Source organism: Triturus cristatus, chromosome 3_2 (genome assembly GCF_964204655.1).
Source record: "Triturus cristatus chromosome 3_2, aTriCri1.1, whole genome shotgun sequence".
NCBI classification, from domain to species: domain Eukaryota; kingdom Metazoa; phylum Chordata; class Amphibia; order Caudata; family Salamandridae; genus Triturus; species Triturus cristatus.
In genome coordinates, this window is record NC_140584.1 from 709869898 (window position 1) to 709891935 (window position 22038).

Sequence of the window (22038 nt, forward strand, 5' to 3'; positions counted from 1 at the left end):
TGCAGGTTTACTGACCAATATTACAGTCGCGCTCCAGGCTACAAAACTTGTCTCACTTCAAAACCGGATGGTTTTAGACATTATCTTAGCCGACAGGGGTGGAGCCTGCCGCGTCATCTGCAGCAGCTGTTGTGTGTACATAGCTGACAGTGCCCCGACTGTACACTCTGCAATACAGAAATTGCACAGACTTGCTTCAGAAATCCATGAAGACAATGGCTCATGGTCCCTCTCGGGATGGCTCTGGGGTCTGGGTATGTCATGGGGTTGGAAGATACTTCTTGTCCTGATAGCCATGGCAGGGGTCATCTTCACATGTTGTCTATGCATAAATTGTCTCCCAGCCTGCTGCACCTATTCCATAAGTAAACTCACTCCTAGTGTTACGTTGCCCAAACATGACAATAAGTGTTTTCCCATGATGATGCAAGAAATACAGTCAATATTGTTAATAGACAAAGGAATTTTCGAATGCTGAATAACATTTCTTTGATGCTTGCATTTGCTTTGTTTTCACCCTGACCAATGAATGACTAGGTAATATCCCTCGCCCCACCTAGAATTGTAAAGACCCTGCCGGATAGCAATAAAGCTTTTTTGCCACTCATGCTAAAAGAAGGGTCTATTAGGTTTGAAATTCCCTTTCCCACAGTGCACCCATTATACTATATTAGGTTATTAATGTGTGGCTAAAATAGATGCTATTTGTATCTACGTTATGCAACCCACTGAGTTATCCTTGCCGCATGTAAGCTTTAGTTAGCCAGTGTGACTCCATTTTGTATTTCACAATCACTAGAAGACTGCTTAGGCTGTGTTTGCATTAGGCCTTATTTTCTAACTCGCTTGCCTCAGCAGAACAATGTACTTCATTATAATTTTTTCTCCTGTTCATGCCTGTAACTTGACTTGCTAATAAACTGTTATTCTGTTTGCACATTCCGATCTCTACATGTAGCTCTGCTCCCACGTTAGGAGACGCTGAGACTCGGCAGAGTGGCCTTGAAAAATGGATAGTGCACCCCTCTGGCAGGTGCTAGCTCATCTTTGTGTACCTCCTTTGTTCATGATTTTCCATGAGAGGGGTATCTGAAGTCTCTAGGAGGGTTTATTATATATTAGCATACCCTTGGGAGTCAGTCTCCTCGGCAGACATCTTAGGGTGCAGGTCTGACTGGGCTCCTCTGCAGAGTATATACCTCAATAAATGTAAGTTTTCATTCTCTACTGTCTGACCGACTCTTCATTTTGGGAAGTCATAGCAGGTGGTCGTAAGAACCTGCTTGGCACTAGAGGGCCCCGATCTTCAGTATGGCGCAGACAGGTGTTAAAGGGCTTGTCTCTCCTTCTGCACCGGAAGAGACAATACTGCTCTGGATGAGATTACCAAGCCCCATGTGAGCCACAAACAAGAGGGTCCCAAGCACTAAAAAAAACACATAAGCGTCTCCTTTTTTCTTTTTATGGCATCTCTCTTGCTGCAACTGAAGAGACAACAACACTGCTCTGGATGGCATTGCCCAGCCATTGGCCAAAGCATCATTCATCCATAACCCATAGTTTTACATTGCAACTTGGATTCAGCAAATGCACAAAAGAGGCATCTGCCTGCAGCACTGCTGCCAATTTCGGTTGCACTGCATGGTGTCATTAACATTGAAATAGTGCGCCTCATTATTATGATGGTGAGTGTTTGGTTTTGTTCAGAAGCCCACCCATCCCTGCAGAGCACTGGGGCACAGGACAGGGCACAGGAAGGCCAGCAAACAGGGTCACTTGCCACAAAGCCAGCAGTCCAAAACGGCGGTTCCTCCTGGCACACAGCAGTCTTCTGTTGTAGAACCAGCAGTGTCTAGGCACTACGTATACTAAACTGTAACCACCTTGCTCCAGTAATATTGGCCATTAATGATGCTTCGAAGTTTACTGTATCCTGAATTTAAATAGTATTTTTACACACGCATAAAATAATCTATTTTTTAATTGTGTGAGTCATTTACCTTTGATTCCAATTACTATAATACCGAACATATTTGAGCCCAGCGGTTGTGTCATTTCAGCTCTGCATTACTTGACTGCAAATATGTTTTTCCTAAAGCCTCATTTAAGGCAGGAGTTTGCCTATCTGTCTTTGCCTTTTACTTCTCGGTGTATCAACAAACACTACTGCCTCACAAGTGTTTTATGTGCTCCACAAATTATTTTTGGGCCTTGTCACCTCCATGTTCTCTCTCATCAGCGAATCTGAAGAGATTTCTGCAGGGAGTACAGAAACATGGCATGTGCTGGACGCCTGCTCAGCTATGCCTAAAGGGAACACATGGACTGAAAAAAAACTGTTCACAAATGAAATTCTTTGATTTATGCACGTGCATTTCAAAGCATCAATAGAATATCTTGCTGAAAGGAATGGCCTTTGTTTCACTTTAGGGGTTTTTTGTAGTGCAGAACAGCCTAGGTTTGCTTCTGAGTGCTAAACAATAAAATAAAAAACAATCTCAGGCGTAAAAGTGCCATTATTGTGTCCCTCCCATCAGCAGAGACGGAATATTCAATGTCAACAAAGACATAAGTGGTCATCATTTCCAGAATCAGGTACAGTGGTGTAAGTGGCAGAGTAAAATATGGTTGGAAGGTTATAGAGAGCTCCCCCTACAACATTTTGGGTTATGGTAGCTTATAAGAGCTATTTTATGGAAGACATTAAAGACAACCTGATTAGCATGCTTTTGTTACCTGTGAGTTACCATCATTGACCCAAGAGTATATCCCAAATCTTAATTCCCATTCTCGGTCATCATACAGCAACCACACATTCAAAACTAATGGACAGTGTCCCTGTTACTTGGAAATAAAGTGTACCGACGATGCCCAATAGTAACAGAATCAAAGGAGGCAATCAGCATAACCATGAACAGCAAGGGGAACTTAAGTCGCATAACTAACTGCGGAATGGACACATGCTGGCAGGTAAGAAGAGGGCTGGTTGTCATGCATACTTACACCAATGATTGCGAATGATAGCATAACCACAGCATAGACAAATAATGCATTTAAAAATAGCTTTTTTATTATGATAATGAATCAGCCCATACTGCAATCAGTAAAACTTAATTCGCTTTAACTATCAGGGCTCAGTACAGTCGAACTTTTGACATCATATTTTTAGGTCAGCCCTTCATTTCCCTAGTGATTGGACTCTGACAGCACAGTCTAAAAATGGAGCCACATTGTGACAAACTCTAGGACGGCGGTGAACGTGTAACCACAGAGGACAGGTTTGAACAACAAATTAGTTTCACCGCTACATACATACACCAAATATTCCACCCCACACAATTCCACAACGAACAATTCCAAATCCAACTCACAGAATTGCACTCCACACCTCATACAACCACAACACTCCAAACAAAAACAAAAGGTTAAAAGACATTATCATTTTCACCGCCAATAGCTCTAACTCTCAAATGAGAGACCTTTTGCATTCCAAATGCTTGTTTTTCACTTACTTGTAGTTGTGAGGAAACAGAGGTTGTGTTGCAGTCATGGACGCGTCTAGACCATTCTCACAGCACCTCTCCCAACACTGGTACTGTTGCTTTTGCTTCCAAAATAATACCAGTCTTCCATTAAACGTTATTTGTTTAAGTTTCTTCTAAAATATGGAATACAAGTACCTTTGCTTTGATTAGATTTTTAAGCTTAATCTCCGTGCTCTTCACTTCTACGGGCTTTTAAAATCACCATGTTCTCTGCTAGTTGATTGCTGAGAGGTGCAGATCCCACTGAGGTATAATCCCACAGACAATACTTTGAAAGCATTTCACACTACGGTGATGTGTGTTTATCCGTATTTTTGATAATGCACATTTACTTAGGATTCGCTGGCCAAATTAAAAACCTGTAAAGCAATTTATTGATGGTCAGTAAGTTTATGATTAATTCCTTGTCATAACGTTTTTGAATAAAAGAGTGAGTATATCCAGGACATTTAAATATCAAGATGCATGCAGTTAATATGCCTTGATAATTATTTATTCATTCTCAACAACGCATGACCCTGTTTGTTTGCGTTTGGTGTTTGGGAAATGTAACAAACATTAAAATTGCCCGGTGATAATTGTACCACCAGTAGATAGTTGTTTATTTCAGAATTTTCATACAGAAGATGTATCTTGCTGTGATAACATCCAATTCCATTCATCTTCTCAAATGTATTGATTCGCTATAGGTGTTAGTGAAGGTAAGAGGAGGCTCTATGTCAGATTGAGCTGTCCTTCAAAGCTTGTTCCAGTTTGACTAGATCAGAACGTTTGGCCGCTTCCCCAGTTAATCAGATCTGTATCGGGTTATAAACAAACTTTAGGTTTCTGAAAGCAAGTGGTGGGCTTCTAGACTAATTTCTGACAGCAGGAGCAGATATTCTTGATTAATAAAACTGTTTAAAACCTGGATATTTAACAATTAGAACGAGGCCCTCAACCAGCCTTTCCCGTTTCCTGTTGGCCTCTTTTTTAGATCCGTCACGCCTAGACACCCTTGGGTAGTGGTGCGCCTTACAAATTATAATTTCATGTCATTTAAATTCATTTGAGGTAAAGAAATCCCAATGAGATCATGGCATAAAATATGCATTGCAATTTCCAGCCACCCTCTGGGTCCAACAGGAAGGCTCCATGCAATTCTGGACTGCTCCAAAGCAGCGTGGGCCTGGCTCGAGCAAAAGGGACTGGCACCTGAACAGGGGCGAATCTATTTCCACTCCGCCATGGCAGACCCAACAAAAGCGTAGCGCACGTTCCAGGCACCGGCTAAGAGGACCCACCAAAGAGCAGGCAGCAAAGGAAAGGGCCAAGGCAGTGAAGGGTGTGAAAAAACTCACATCAACCCCATTTCCCCACGGATTCAGGTTCAGAGTCCGAGAATCAGCATGGTGATGCATTGATACTTCCGACACACAAGTTGCTGCAGTGCTGGGCGATGACCTTCTGGTCACACCCCACAACGCTGAAGACTTGATGTGAATAGTTCCAATTGGTGTGGAGTTGGTGTGGAAGATTGGGTGGAATTGTTTTGTTCTTGGCAATACACTGTCACAAAAATGTCTCCTTAGATTGAGCACTGGGAAGCACAGTCTGCTGTATGGGCCTATGGCTGCCACATGATGCAACCCCTTCATGCCTATCGAGAGTCTTTGTAATTAAAATGTTAACTGTGTTGTTAATCTTGAATTTACGTGCTAATCGCCAGTCGCTCATTGGTGTTCTGGCTTGGGAGTGGGAGTTGGTCCTTATTTTTATCTTACTTTTTAATTTACAAGGGGCGTCTTTATATACTCTACGGTGGGGGACCAAAGGTAATATGTGCTTAGGAGGACCTGTCCATTGTATCAGCGTTGTGGGAAGTTTTGTCTTGGGTATGCAATTGACTATACCGATCTGCACCCACTGATATGTAATCTGGGCCCTACGATATTGTTGTTAACCTGGAATGTCCATGGCCTAGCAGAATACATTAAGCACCACTGAGTATACTAATACCTCCATAGACATGAAATTCACATTGTACTCTTACAGGAAACTCATCTCAACTCACACACGCTGGAGGCTATGAGCAGGCGCTGGAGAAGAACTCTTATAGGGGCCACATACTCTAGCTATGCCAGGGAGCATTGAGTTGGGTTGCCCCAGGGATCTTATTGGAGATTCCGCAAACTCGCATTGATACGGAGGGCCGATATGTGGGACTAGGGGGTGGGGGTGATTGGATGGTCTCCTGATATCGCTGTTTTCGCTCTATGCTCCTAACACCAATAAGGCTTCCTTTGTACACTCAATAACCCCAACACTATTGCAGGATACACTGGCCCCTGTTTACTGGGGTGGAGATTTTAATTGCACCCATAACCTCGACAAGGATCGCTCCTGTACCCCCTCCCTGGTGCACAATCAATTGCGCTTGCGCATAACCTACAGATATGGTCTACTAACCTACAGATACAGAGGCGTGGTGGGACTTTCATCCCGATGCCAGGGAGTGCTCTCACTACACGATTTAAACACTCAAATAGACTTGATATTTGGTTCACATGACGCCCTAGCCAAGGTATCCCAGAATGAGTACCTCGGGCGCACACTAACGGGCCAACGCCCACTGCAGCTGCTGTTCATCTGGGGTAGGAGCAGACCAAAAAGCCCTAATGTTGTTATCTGTGGAGGGACTCAGAGATGCCCCGTTGTATACCTGTTCACTGAAAATATTGTGTCTTATTTCCAAGACAATAGAGGTATCGCCTCCGGGCCAGGGGTCAAGTGGGACGCTTTTAAGGTTGTGCTAAAGGGACATATGATCAAAGCAGTCTATGGTACTCAAATGATGCTGGAGACGGAGATCTGTCGATTTGAACAGGGGTCTACTGATACCGCCACCAGTGACAGCAAGACTGACAGAGTCTAGATTTGAAAATAGGGAGGCACTGAACCGCTGTGAAGCCCTTGAATATACAGAAAACATGGCCAGACGACATGCGGAGTCTAATAAAGCTGGCACGTCATGGACTTGGACCACACTTTTTGAAGTGGGTATCCTTGCTCTACAATTTCTCGACTGCACGAGTATGGACTGGTTCCGTTATATCGGATCCATTTAATATTGAAAGTGGCACCTACCAAAGATGCCCACAGTCACCGTTCATATTTGCACAGGCAATGGAACCGCTTGCATATGCCCTTCACCAGTGAGCGCTGGACTAGAGAATAAGGGTGTATAATTGGTGGCATGTTGTCAAACTGTACGCCAATGACACATTGATATACCTACGCAGAAATGCAGTGGACTTGCCAGACCTGATGAGGTCACTGGAGTGATTCGGGAGCGTATCAGGTCTGAAAGTTAATTGGGACAAGTTGCTCTTATTCCAGAAGACATATTTGACTCCTGAGCAGAGAAGGGTAATCCCTGTTACACTGCTCCCTTGGTCTTGTTATTTTTTTAACTACGTGAGTGTACAGGTCTACCACTCATCCACAGATTTATTAGATGGGAATCTAGGCAAGACACTGACCAGTGCCAGATCCTCCCTACCATTTTGGACAGAGCTACCGCACTCACCCTTGGGTCATATCGCCATCTTTAAAATGCTAGTACTGCCCAGACTGCTGTACTTCTTTGCAGGCCTCCTCCTCCAAGTGCCCCAGAAATTCTTTCAGGACTTGAGGCTACTACTGGTGGCTGTTATATGGGGCAAGAATAGGACCTGGGATTTGCTCATTAAATTATATGCACCACTATCAGAGGTGGGATTGGGAACCCCGAACTATGAGTGTTAAAATGCAGCTGCACAGCTACAGCAGCCAATGCGATGGATAGATGGCCAAAACACAATAGAACTGGGGCACTGGGCAAATATGACTCACCTGACCGCGGTCCTAGTGTAGCTATTAGGTGCTGAGACTATGATTCCAAAAAGACCAGGGAACTTTCTGATGTCCACGCACAATTTTGGTGGTATCATTATTTACATAGGAAATGTTCCCTACCCCCATATGCTCCAGCGCTGGCTCTCTGGGTGTTTCCGGGCTATGTAACACAAGGCCTCAGGCATGTTCACCAACTCTATATATACACATTTGACGTACTAGTAGATGACTATGGGATACCTCCAGGTTCCTTACTTTTGTATGCCTCTTTTACACCCCACTACGTCAGGATAGGGCGCCCCCATTAACGTCTCTCGGGGGTTATTGGAATCAAGAACGTTCAATCACTTTGACCGGCAAGCAATGGGAACAGTGTCTTGGAGTCTCAACAATCATTTAAATAAATGCAAAGTTCAAGTACACCCAGTTCAATTATCTCCACCAAACCTCTCTTACTCTTTTTTTTTTTTTTTTAAACATGTTTTTATTGAAATTTTCTTTTGGATTACATACAGCGGAATATTAATGATTCTTGCATCACAACAATTATTTATCAGCATTGTTGGGAGCTCTGGTAATCAGATATGCATTATATAACAAGTTATTACATACAAACATATGGCCCAGTTCCCGTGTCACTGCTTAGTCTCTGACTAAGTTGTTATGCAAAGAATGTACGTTGTCGCTATGTACAGTGGCTGCTTCAAAGGTTTGAGTGTGATGCCCATCTAAATAAACTGTAACCAACAACCAAAACATAAAAGAAAATCGTCATTTTCAGCCTACAGAGATCACGTGATATGACCGGTAAGAGGGTGTATGTGGACAAATGCATTGTAAAATCAGAGGAAATGATAGTGAAGTTCCATGATAATATTACGGCGAGGGGGGGGGGGGGGGCATCGCCGGTTTTGAACACACTACACACAGCCGAGACATACCCAGCGACAATCAGCGATACCATGGAGTGGGGAGAAAAGAAAAGGGAGGGGGGGGAATTGACTGTATCGGGACCCCTGGTACATTGTCTGGAAGCTACGAGTGTTGAGCGGTGGTGTCTGGCTGCGTGAGCACTGTAAGAAAAGTATCCCAGGTTTGCGCAATTGGATATTTGCGCAGGCCCACAGTTTCTTCCTTGACCAAACCTCTCTCACTCCTTATAAGATATCCAGGAAGTACCCTGGCTCCTCAGATACTTGTCCTCGGTGTGACGCCCCTGTGGCCACATTTACGTTTATGGTGTGGTCCTGCCCAAGAATAGACACATACTGGATAGAAATAGCTGACACATTGACGGAGGCCACATATATGACATTGCAGGAGCCAGGCCTGCATTTCTTACTAGGGATCATACAACGCTCATCAAAACGCAAGACTCTGAATACATTTCTGTATTTGGCACTAGTGGTCACTAAGCACTGACAGCTATGTGCTGGAAATCACACTTAGCTACCCCCATCCCATTATGGCTTAAAGATTTGATCAGAGCCTGCACCTAATCCTCCTGATTGGAGGGCATATCTCACCTCCATCGAGGCTAAGCTGCTGGACACCCCACGTGCGGCTTCTGATGGTGCAGCTGACCACCACGAGACCGGGAGTAAGCCACACCTCCCACGTGCGGTTTTCCCTTCCCCTATGATTATATTGCACTAACCGTCTTGATCACTGTTATAGATTCACTAGGTACCCATGGTCCTGCCCCTCAGGAATTCCTAACAATGGTTTGGTATTGAAATATGGGAACCCACTTGCAATACACTACATGTAATACTGAAAAGTAGAGACTCTTTCCCCATTGCAATTTTCCTTTTTTCTATTTTCTTTTCCATTGTACTTGTTAAGGTCAAGGAAAGCTTTATTGAAATGTTATAGTTCACAATCATAAAAGCATTAAAATTGATAAATCAATAATAAAATCTCAAAATTAAAAACAGAAGCCATCACAGTAAACAGTGCATTCAGATCATTTTAAAACATACATACACATTTCCCTCTGTAAGATATCCTACAATTATAACGGTTTAATTCATTGATATTTAAAATTCTTCATTAATAAAACTTTTTCTTAGTCGGAGCGCACTCTTGGCATGGCTAATGTCCAAGCAACATGTTCATTCTCCAGGAGCTGGAGTTTTATCAGAGCAGTACGACATTGTCTCAGCCCCAGGGATTTTAAAAGTGGAAGTAGCCACACTTTCTTTAACACTGAATAAAATTTACAGAAAAAGAATGAATGAATAGTGGACTGAGTGGAGTGGTTGTCACAAGGGCATAATGGTAACTGTCGCGACCAGTCATTCATTTTAGGCAGAGTCACTAATCTGTGCACAATATTAAGCCTAAACCTAAACAATAACATTCTATCATACGTCCCTGGAACAAATGACATATATGGCTCCATTCTTAACGTAGATAATAGTAATTGGTGTTGGCTAACACTAGGCTTATAAAGTTCTTCTGACAATCTGACAGTTTCCAACAAGTGTAAAGCCTTCTTTTTAAGGAAGTTTCTAGGGATCGTCTGCAGGGTCACGTGGTCAGTGAAATATTCTGGGTGCCCTAAATCTGACATAAAGTCACAGACAAATCTGACCCAAGGAATCTTTAAGGCTCCATCTAATTTGAGACATTCCTGCAGAATCTCCCTGTTTAGCTGCGTCTGTTCCTTTGTCCAAATACTGTGCCACAACAGTATAGGTTATAATTTATAAGATCGTGGCAAGCGTAAGAGGAGGTACTAGATGGGACTGACAGAATAAATCTTAAAAATGAATTTTCGACTTGTTGCAACAGCTTAGTGTTAGCTAGGCCCCACACCCCTGCTCAATGCATAACGGATGTAATACATTTTGCTTTATATATTTGTAGGAGCTCCTCAGGAGGTTTCTTTCCTAATTTCTTTGAGAAGGTTACAAGGGCTTTGGATGTGCGAATAAACTCCAATTTTTTCATGAGTATAGTTTGAGCCCATGAATCATTATAATTAAACTGTACTCCATGATATGAGAACATTTTAGTTGAGGCTAACTTCTGGCCTTCCACAAATATATCTCTTGGTCTCAATGGCCCTTGCCCGCATCTCATTACAAACATCTTAGATATATTAGTGTGACCGGGTGGACTCACCGGCCCCACAACGTAACCCCGATATGGACTGGTGGAGCGCTACACCTCCATCACTCCCTCTTTTCCCTTCTCAGCAGGGTGAGTGGAATTGGGAAAATACACCATTGTTGACATCGCAGGAAGAAGAGGCCGGCGCCTTTAACTGGGCCTTTCAGTACAACGAGGCCCCGCCCCCAGCAGATGTCAGCGTGAATTCGATACTAAAGGCAGAGGAAACCCGGAAGTTGTTGTGCATCGACACCGGAGTAGAGACGGAAAAAGGAAGAGTTGTAGCGGTTGCAGTGGCAGAAAGAACAGGGGAGGACAAGGAACGTGGAAGACACAGAGGGTCGACACCGGCAGGTACCCAGGCTGAGCCAGGAGGCCAACGTCCCCACGCACCGCCTGAGCCACGCTCCTGGAGGAGCGTGGCTTCTACAGGTATGAGAGAAAGTCTCGGAGTTGGTTGGGAGGCGGGGACGCCCGGCTGTGTAAAGCGGGAAAATCCCTAAATCCCCGTACAGACTCACAACCTGATAGTTACCTACACCTGTGCACTGATCACTTCCACTACCTTCCCTCCTACAAACCCTTTTTTTTGTTGTGTGGTCTAAAAGCGTGCACAAGAGTGTGGTGGTTCCTTCAATCCCCGGGCCCTTGGCTATATACGTCCCATTGGACGCCGTTCTGACACTTTGTTTCTTCGTCCTTACATGCCCTTTCTATGGCTGGCTTACTGAGAGACCTGACCGGACCCTAAGAAGCAGAAAACCAGGCAAGAAGATAGAGTCAAGAACCACCGACATCACGGATCCTGCCAAGTTCACCGCAGAGAGACTGACAAGTCGCCATAAGCGAGTGTTTGGAAAAATAAAACCTTATTTCACTAGACCTGGCCTCCGACCTATCACTCCTACACCGCCACAATTAGTGCTAAGACCAAGATCCTTCATAAAGACTGAGAAACAGTCAAGGACCCGTTGAAGACCAATTTGGGTTCTTGCCATTAAAACTGCGTCGTCCGCATAGAGAGGGCTGGGATGGGACAACCAGCAACTTGTGGAAAATCTTGTGCACTTCTCACTAGTGTATCACCCAGTCCATTGATGTACAGATTAAAAAAAAAGGGGCCAGCACACAGCCCTGCCTGACCCCCATCCATACAGCGAAGGCGGCCGTGCGCTCACCTCCTACTCCATAGAGCACACTGGCTGAAGCCCTATTATCCAAATTTCTTAAGAAGACAATAACGTGTGGGTCAACCTTCAACTCCTCAAGGATCTCCCATAGTCTATCATGCCTAACTGAATCCAACGCCGTGGTTAGGTTCACGAAGACCAGAAACAATGTACTTTTTTTGTCCTTGTATATTTCCCGGTTAACATGGCCAAATTTAAGCACTGTTCCACAGTGCCCAGCCCCTCGCGAAAACCATATTGTAAGTCTGATAAAACCTGTGTTTCATCGGCCCAGTCTTGCAAGTGTTCCAAAATCACTTGCCCCACCACTTTAACCATGGTGTCAAGCAGGGAGATCGGTCTGTACCAGCCCAGGTTTTGACGGTCTCCTTGTTTAAAAATGGGTACAATTATTGACTCCCCCCAGGTCTTTGGGAGTCGGCTTTGGCAGCTGGCATTGATGACTTGCGTTATGATCAGCCCCTAAAAATGGTGTTAGATTTAAACAAGTCCACAGGAACACCATCTGGGCCCGGGGCTTTGCCTGTCTGACTTAGGGCTAGTGCTCCATTTACCTTGTCTAAAGTAAATTTCAGAAGAAAATTAACATGTTACTCACTGCACTACCACTGGTCGAGGGGGAGGGGTTATCTGGTCCATTTTCCACCTGTGCAAAGTGCCTGATCCATTCCTCTTCTGTGATGGCGATTTCTATTGACGGGCAATCTCTAGGAGTTAAAAAAGGTGCCCATACTGCCCTCCAAAAGGCTGCACTATCTCTCGACATTGCTGCTGAGTGTAGGGACTCCCAAGCTTCCTCTCACATGATACTCTTTCTTTCCTTGATTGCCTGCCTATATTCCAGTATAGCCCTCCTGACATTATTCAAAATTCTTGGCTGCTTGTGTAGTTCAAGCTTCAAGTTGCAATACGCTCGTGTACACCTTGTAGTGGACCAGCCTATAGCCTATACATGAGGCACAGGGTCAAGACTGATTTGCATACAGCTGGGTTCAAACTGGAATTGCATGGTGAGCAAAAAAACTATGGATTTAGGCCCAGATCTCTGTACTTGGGTGAATGTATGACATTGTTCTGCATTCTGTCCATCAACTTTTGTTTTTGCATTTGTCACCCCGAGTGGGACCGGTATGCCCAGACGTGGGTCCCGTGCTCTCCATGTCACTGGAATCAAGCTATCCTGCCTGAAGGGGGGTGAAACCCCGAAACCGATCCTAGGATGCTTGTTTCCATTCCAGGGACGACCTGGCTTGGCAGTTCGGGCTGGACTGTTCGCATGAGGCACAGGGTCTAGACTGATTAGCATATTGCTGGGTTCAAACTGGAATGGCATGGTGAGCAAAAAAACGATGGATTCAGGCCCAGATCTCTGTACTGGGGTGAATGTATGACATTGATCTGCATTCTGTCCTTCAAGTTTTGTTTTTGCACTGTGCGCACAAGGCGGGCACAATTAGCAATTCTGCACGTTTGGACTGACTGCAGCATGTACGTTTAGAGTGTCTGCCTCCTTCTCACTCTTTCACAGATGCTTGTCAATAAAGCAAAATAAACAAAAATGCTATCACTAGAATTCAAAAAGAAAAGAAAATATTTCTTTCTTGTCTCCCAGTGACTGCATTTTTATGTCTTTTGCTGTAGTGATGAGAGACTGTTAACTCCATCGCAGTCCCGTTTACACCACACCGCTGTCGAAAGTCATCATCCACCACTGACCTCAGGTAACACAGTCACCATCTCTTCCTCATCCTATGAATACTATGTACAATCTTGAATTGGCTACCATAAACCACCAAGCGTACTATAACTACGGCAACACACTACACCGGAATACCAACCCACCTCATACAGATAATTCAGATCATTCAGAAAGTCGCTGCCACACCTATCCTCGACTTCTCTCGCTGCACCTGCATCTTACATCACCTCAGAGAGCTCCACTGGCTCCCCATCCAGAAGCACTGCCAATTCAAGCTGCCACAATTAGTGCTAAGACCAAGATCCTTCATAAAGACTGAGAAACAGTCAAGGACCCGTTGAAGACCAATTTGGTTTCTTGCCATTAAAACTGCGTTGTCCGCATAGAGAAGAGCTGGGATGGGACAAGCAGCAACTTGTGGAAAATCTTGTGCACTTCTCACTAGTGTATCGCCCAGTCCATTGATGTACAGATTAAAAAGAAAAGGGGCCAGCACACAGCCCTGCCTGACCCCCAGCCGTACAGCGAAGGCGGCCGTGCGCTCACCTCCTACTCCATAGCGCACACTGACTGAAGCCCCATTATACAAATTTCTTAAGAAGACAATAACGTGTGGGTCAACCTTCAACTCCTCAAGGATCTCCCATAGTCTATCATGCCTAACTGAATCCAACGCCGTGGTTAGGTTCACGAAGACCAGAAACAATGTACTTTTTTTGTCCTTGTATATTTCCCGGTTAACATGGCCAAATTTAAGCACTGTTCCACAGTGCCCAGCCCCTCGCGAAAACAATATTGTAAGTCTGATAAAACCTGTGTTTCATCGGCCCAGTCTTGCAAGTGTTCCAAAATCACTTGCCCCACCACTTTAACCATGGAGTCAAGCAGGGAGATCGGTCTGTACCAGCCCGGGTTTTGACGGTCTCCTTGTTTAAAAATGGGGACAATTATTGACTCCCCCCAGGTCTTTGGGAGTCGGCTTTGGCAGCTGGCATTGATGACTTGCGTTATGATCAGCCCCTAAAAAATGGTGTTAGATTTAAAGAAGTCCACAGGAACACCATCTGGGCCCGGGGCTTTGCCTGTCTGACTTAGGGCTAGTGCTCCATTTACCTTGTCTAAAGTGAATTTCAGAAGAACATTAACATGGTTACTCACTGCACTACCACTGGTCGAGGGGGAGGGGTTATCTGGTCCATTGTCTACCTGTGCAAAGTGCCTGATCCATTCCTCTTCTGTGATGGCGATTTCTATTGACGGGCAATCTCTAGGAGTTAAAAAAGGTGCCCATACTGCCCTCCAAAAGGCTGCACTAGCTCTCGACATTGCTGCTGAGTGTAGGGACTCCCAAGCTTCCTCTCACATGATACTCTTTCTTTCCTTGATTGCCTGCCTATATTCCAGTATAGCCCTCCTGACATTATTCAAAATTCTTGGCTGCTTGTGTAGTTTAAGCTTCAAGTTGCAATACGCTCGTGTACACCTTGTATTGGACCAGCCTACAGCCTATACATGAGGCACAGGGTCAAGACTGATTTGCATACAGCTGGGTTCAAACTGGAATTGCATGGTGAGCAAAAAAACTATGGATTTAGGCCCAGATCTCTGTACTGGGGTGAATGTATGACATTGTTCTGCATTCTGTCCATCAACTTTTGTTTTTGCATTTGTCACCCCGAGTGGGACCGGTATGCCCAGACGTGGGTCCCGTGCTCTCCATGTCACTGGAATCAAAAATCAAGCTATCCTGCCTGAAGGGGGGTGAAACCCCGAAACCGATCCTAGGATGCTTGTTTCCATTCCAGGGAGGACCTGGCTTGGCAGTTCGGGCTGGACTGTTCGCATGAGGCACAGGGTCTAGACTGATTTGCATATTGCTGGGTTCAAACTGGAATGGCATGGTGAGCAAAAAAACGATGGATTCAGGCCCAGATCTCTGTACAGGGGTGAATGTATGACATTGATCTGCATTCTGTCCTTCAAGTTTTGTTTTTGCACTGTGTGCACAAGGCGGGCACAATTAGCAATTCTGCACATTTGGACTGACTGCAGCATGTACGTTTAGAGTGTCTGCCTCCTTCTCACTCTTTCACATATGCTTGTCAATAAAGCAAAATAAACAAAAATGCTATCACTAGAATTCAAAAAGAAAAGAAAATATTTCTTTCTTGTCTTCCAGTGACTGCATTTTTATTTATTTTGCTGTATTGATGAGAGACTGTTAACTCCATCGCAGTCACGTTTACACCACACCGCTGTCGAAAGTCATCATCCACCACTGACCTCAGGTAAACACAGTCACCATCTCTTCCTCATCCTATGAATACTATGTACAATCTTGAATTGGCTACCATAAACCACCAAGCGTACTATAACTACGGCAACACACTACACCGGAATACCAACCCACCTCATACAGATAATTCAGATCATTCAGAAAGTCGCTGCCACACCTATCCTCGACTTCTCTCGCTGCACCTGCATCTTACGTCACCTCAGAGAGCTCCACTGGCTCCCCATCCAGAAGCACTGCCAATTCAAGCTGCTCACCCACTCATTCAAGGCCCTCCACATCATTGAACCTACCTACCTCAACCACCACCTACACTTCTACCAACCCACCAGATAACTGCAATCCATGTTTCTTTCTTTCACAGGTATCACACGCATCCACATAAGCCAGAGTTAGAGATCAGGCTTTTTCATACATCACCATCAAGACTTGGAATGACCTCCCCCAACACATCAGGACCTCTTCATCACTATTGGGCTTCCACAAGAAGCTGAAGACCTGGCTCTTCAATTAAACCCGCGGATGACCCAAATCTACTATCGCTCAACCTACACACCTGCTCAATTGCCTGGAGCCCCTCACGGCTGACAAGTGTGCTCAACAAATCTACAAAACAAAATATAGTTCTCATCAATAGATATTTATTCTACATATATAGAAAATGAAGAAACTACAAACCTGGATAACTGAAAACTGTTTTCTTAATTGTGAAATGTTAATGTGTTTATTTACCAAATGAGAAACCGAGACAAGAGGAAATCAGATCTCTGAATAAGCAGCCAAGGAGGATATTGGTGTTGAATTGAAGAGTTCGGATCATGCATTTCGGTGGTCGCCCTTTCATTCCCGACACCATGCTCAGAAATATTGACTTTTTGTGCAAAGTAATAAGGGCTAATTTAAAGAGGTAAAATATCTCTTAGCAATATGCATACATAGTCTTATCATAGCAGGGCTTGGTTGCAGATTAAGGTGTGCAAACAGGGGGAGGGCAGCGAGTGTAGATGTTGTGAACACAGTGTAAGACCAGACATTCATTCTTGAAAAGCATCATAGACGCCAATGCTCCTATGTTATTAACCGACTCTCATTAGCCACCTGCTGTGGACCTATGGATGATCGTGCATGTCAATGCTTAACTGATATTTACACTCCTCATTAAGAGTGGGCATTTAAATCAGTGTTCCACCAATCATTCGTTTTATGAGCAGTGGTGCATGGGGTCTGCAATACAAAGGAGGTATTTTTGTTCCCTAGATGCATTGCAACTTCTTCAGCAACTGTACAGCATCTGTTAGGGACTACCATAATGATAGTGGAAGTACACAAAGCGCCGAATATGCTGCTCCCATCTCTAATTAAGACGCTCACTTGAATATGCACTTTTCCACCTTCTGTCACGCTCCAAGGGAAATCTTTACACGGGGATAATTTGTGCATGTTTAAGCCCACACATCCAGTTTTGCTTACATGCAAATTATGCTTGTGAATTAAGTGACGAACAAATGTGCCTATTTCCTTAACTGAACAAGGGCTAATTAGGATATAAAACGCTGTTAAGCAGCAGGTCCTACATAGCCAAATTCATAAATACTCACGCGAATTCTGCATGTATAGTTCGGGCGCCATTGTACTACAGACGTTTGCCTTTACCACTCACATTCACCCCACCTCAGTGGCAGTCCTGATACTGCCCTACAGCGCACTTCCTGTCGAGACCATTTTCATTACTTAGAGAAAGTGCTCAGGTGCTCCCAGTAAAAGTCCAACAGGACAGCAAGCTCTTCCTAGTTTGCTGGTGGGGAAACTGCAGCAGTCTTGTTTTGAGTGCAGCGTCCTCAAATTCATTGGCCTTTTGAATTGTTTGAATCATGGGGTACAGCTCGCCTCTTGTGAGTTTTCACAAAGTGGCAGAGTAATTTGGGCATGCAGTCTTTGGGCATGCCGCCTCTGACAGAGGTGGACTGAGTGCCTCCCTTTCTGTAATGGCGCAGGCGTGGATGGAGAACAAAACGTTATAGACAGGAAAGTTATGCCCAGTGTTCCAGTGTTTTAACATCATTATACCAAATATTTTCCATGTAATTTAAGCTTAGTGTTTTATTTTTACTACTGCGCCTAGCAAATCAAATTTGCAAACACAAGCTGTCTGTCTGCGGCAGAAGATATACCTGAACTTCGGAGACACTCAGGGGAATATTACAAATCCCCTATCGCCACCACAGTGTCACTTTTTTTGATGTTGTGGTGGCGATAGAGTCAGCGCCCTATTACCAAGACAGCGTTAACCCCTTCCCCGCTCATGACGGAACCGCTCCGTCATGAGCCACGGTTGCCGTGTGCTCATGACGGAGCGGTTCCGTCATGCCACGACCGTTGGCAGCCGCTCCGCCCACGCAGCGCTGTTTCCCCGCCTGTGCGGGGGGACAACACAACTGGGCGGAGTCATGACGGAACCGCTCCGTCATGAGCACAGCTCAACCGTGGCTCATGACGGAGTGGCTCCGTCATGAGCACAGCGCCACCGCGCTGCCCCCCCGCACCCCCCAGCGCTGCGGCGGAATTCCCGCCGCAGCGAAAGGGTTAAACCACATAACGTGGCTAAAAGCCACATTAAGTGGCTTAACGCTGCCTCGGTAATAGGGACCCTTTCACGCTAAAATTAGCATAAAAGTGGCGTGCAGTGGGTGTTGTGGTGGGCGTTCCACCGCAACACCCATTCACCGCAACACCCATTCACTTCGACACTGCCACCGATTATCAAGAGAGGCGATAATAGGTGGCAGTGCCGAACTTAAGACCAGTAAATTCCTGGTCTTAAGGTGGCGAAACGAGAAGAAATGCTTCATTTCTTCTCGTTTTTGCTTTTTCCATGTGTTCTGCCTTGTGCAGCACACATGGAAAAAGCAAAATGCCAAGATTTGTTTATGTAAAGGAAGGTGTCCCTTCCTGTACATAAACAATCCTTTTTTTAAATGCCATTTTGTAACTTACATGTGTGCTACATGAAGCAGCACACATATGGTGCAGCCGTGGCGATGAGAGGCACTAAGCCAAGGAGGCTACCGCCTCTCACCGCCACTTCGTAGATATTATGCCCCTGAAAGTCAATCTTTGACTGCTCTCTTGTGAAAGACTTCCCAGGCCAAGGCCGTGGTTATCACTGAGGGAGAAGGTGCAGTGTCACTGGGACATGAGGGCCTGAGAGGCGCGCTTCTCCCGCAGCTTCAATCTTAGCTGCCAGGTGACCCTGATAATAGCTATCTAGTGATGGCTACTCATATCCCATGCATGCTTCAGAGCTCAATACATCCTCGCTGTTCAACCTCCATTCACTAGGCTTCAAAATGTGCTTGTTGATTGAAAAGTGTGTTAAACAGCCGATGTTTCTTTAAAAATGAATCACTTACCACTCACTTCTATATGAAGACCTATATGTGTTCATCTTGACCACCTAAACATTGATGAGCACTTGTCTGCTGGCCTAACAATATTTCAAATATTGGCTCAGGGGTGAAATTGTGCCATTGAAACAGTAGCTGAAAAATAGGTATAAATTAGCAAGAGGCAAATTACATATCACAATGGCCACGTGGCAGAGGCCCAAATAATTAAATCAGTACTTAGGTGTTCCCGAATAGAACACAGCCATGGAGTATCCTAAATCCAAAGTTTAAAGGGTTACATAAAATTGATAAGAGCTTTAAATCCCCAATGAATGCATGTCTTTGCAAAAATGAAATTATGGAACAGTGAGTGCTTTGCACTGTTTCAAGCCTTGATCTGTCCACAGTCTGATCTATCCATCGGACAAGCAAGAAATTGTCTCCATTCCCTCTCAGATTGTGCAACTTCCCATTGCTGTGCCTCCCTTCAACAGTGTTTTTTTTGTTTACATAAAAAAGATAAATATCATTACATTTTGCCTAAGATTACCAAACAATCCATAGATGTGTGACATCCAGTGAACTGAGCATGTCTCATAAAAAATAAAGCATGGAGCACTGCAGGGAAATCCACATTAGCAAAGTAAATAATAAACTCGTATTTTTCTTATGTACAGATGGAACACATAAAAAGCAATCATGGCAGAGCTGTTAACTGCATTTACTAAAATGGATGAATTTTGTTTAAAACTAGATATAGTTTTGCACGGTGGATAATAGCATTCCCTAGCTCAGCTCTGCTTTTCTGCTTCACAAAATCTGCACAGGCGTTTGCCTTCAATTCCAAAATGCTGCATTTATTTTAATTCTTTTTTCTCCATCATCCCATTAAGCTTCTGTTTCTAGTCATCAGCCATTGATGCACATCACTGCACCAGCAAGCATGCCTGGATGCAACTAGATTGTTCTTGCTCTGCAGTTCATCCATTGGATAATTCCGGCTTGATATGAATTGTACGCCACAAGAAATGGCTTTAGAGAGGTTATATTTCATTTATTTGAAAAAAATATATTCGAGGGTTCCAGTTCCAGACAATAGGGTCATTCCATCATGAATAACACATTGTTAAATAAAATGGGTGTCGGATGCAAATTTACGAACCTATTTTGCCTTCTCGTTGTAGATGGGGAAGTAGATGTCATTGTGATTAATTATAACGATAAAGCATGTAAAGGCTGATTATGGTTCATACAGACCGTTAAATTGCATAGTTTATACAACTGCAAGCAGCTCGTTCAAATGCTAAGACAATGTTATGTTATGTTATGTTATGTTAGTGCTATTTGTATTGCGCACGGCTGCTCCAGCGAAGGAGCGTCCCGGCGCACCGACAAGGTGGCGAACACAACACAACTGGGGAACAGAAATAATTATTAAGAAATTGGGGAGTGAAGGATTTAACAAAGCTCAGAAAATAAATGAGTTTTAGCGGCCTTGCGGAAGGAGAGCAGGTCACCAAAGGTCCGGAGTTTCAAAGGGAGAGCGTTCCAGAGTGCGGCTGCCCGCACCTTAAAAGAGCGACCCCCCACCCGACTGAGTTTGAACCGAGGGGCTACCGCTAATTCTTGGTCTAGCGAGCGCAGAGTGCGGCCCGGGATGTAAGGGCGCAAGAGTTGGTGCAGTAAGGGAGGTGATAGGCCCTTCAGAATTTTGAAGGAAAGGCACAAAACTTTAAAGTGGATCCGCTGCCTAACGGGTAACCAATGCAAGGCTCGCAAAGATTGACCGGCCGAGCAAAACCTAGGAAGACCTATGATCGCTCTGGCCGCAGCGTTCTGCACTCTTTGAAGTCGGGTTAACTCAGCCTGGTTTAATCCTATAAAAAGGGAGCTGGCATAGTCCAACCGTGCCAAAACCGTTGCTTGCACCACCAATTGACGAGTTGCGGCATCGAAGTATTTAAGGGCAGGGCGCAGATTGCGCAGGATGCCGAAGCAGCAAGCCGCCGTCCTTTTGGTGTGGCCAACAAAGTTGAGGGAAGGATCCAGCCAAACACCAAGATTTTTGATCTCCGCAACCGGAGTGGGGGTCGGCCCCAGCTCAGAGGGCCACCAGGTATCTCCCCATAGGTCCGTCCGCTTCCCAAAGATCATCACCTCCGTTTTTTTGGCGTTTAGTTGGAGACAGTTGGACGTCATCCAACCAGCCACCGCCCTGAGTCCTTCTCTGAATCTTGGGGCATCCACCCCAGAGTCCCCGCTGATCGTGACCGCTAGCTGGGTGTCATCTGCGTACGACACCATGGTCATACCACAGAGCTTCACAACCTCAGCCAGCGGCCTCACGTAGATGTTAAACAACGTGGGGCTCAGTGAGGAACCCTGTGGGACCCCAAGAGACAGAGGATGGCATTTGGACTGGTAGGGCGGGGACGCCACACAGAAGGAACGATCCCTGAGAAACGAACGGAACCACTGGTGTGCAGTGCCGATAACCCCTATCTCCTCAAGACGTTGCAGGAGAATGTCATGGGAGACCGTGTCAAAGGCGGCGCTTAGGTCTAACAAAACAAGCGCCGCCGTTTGACCTGCATCCAGAACTACCCGAAGGTGCTCGACCATAGATAACAGTGCTGTCTCCGTACTGTGGCCAGCCCGAAAACCATTCTGGGTGTCGTCCAGAATGTTGGCACGCAACAGATGACCAGAGAGGGCGGTGTTGACATGCGCCTCCGCGAGTTTGGCTGGCCACGGGAGAAGTGAAATCGGGCGGTAGTTCTCCGATTTTGTAGGGTCGAGAGATGGTTTTTTCAAAATGGGCATTACTACCGCATGCTTCCATTTCAAAGGCACTTGGCCTGATGATAGCGACGTGTTGATTAAGTCGCAAACCGGGCGAGCAAAAACCTGGTCTCTGAACATAGGTGGCTTG